We start from the raw sequence: 353 nt of genomic DNA on the forward strand, positions 1-353 counted from the left end.
ACTTCTCAAAGGTACTACGACTGTATTTATTAGACCTTCATAGCTTTAGCAAAAGGTTATTGAAAAAAAGACAAATTGTGAACGCGTAAACACAAAATTCATATTTGTTAATCTCATACTGCACGACGATGAAGGATGAGGCCTTTAAAAAAAATTGAAAAGGCTGAACTGTGGCATGTAAATTATTGGAAAAATGATCAGTGGCGAAGACGCGGCAGCAAAAATATCATCAGGATAAACAATATCCAAGGATGAAATAAACATTTAAAACACGCGTAGGATGAATGATGTCCCGTAGAAAGACCCTAGCTTAATGACTTATGGTTAAACCGATCATACAGTGAGGACCAGAT

This window comes from Penaeus monodon, chromosome 15, assembly GCF_015228065.2.
Source record: "Penaeus monodon isolate SGIC_2016 chromosome 15, NSTDA_Pmon_1, whole genome shotgun sequence".
Taxonomy (NCBI): Eukaryota; Metazoa; Arthropoda; class Malacostraca; order Decapoda; family Penaeidae; genus Penaeus; species Penaeus monodon.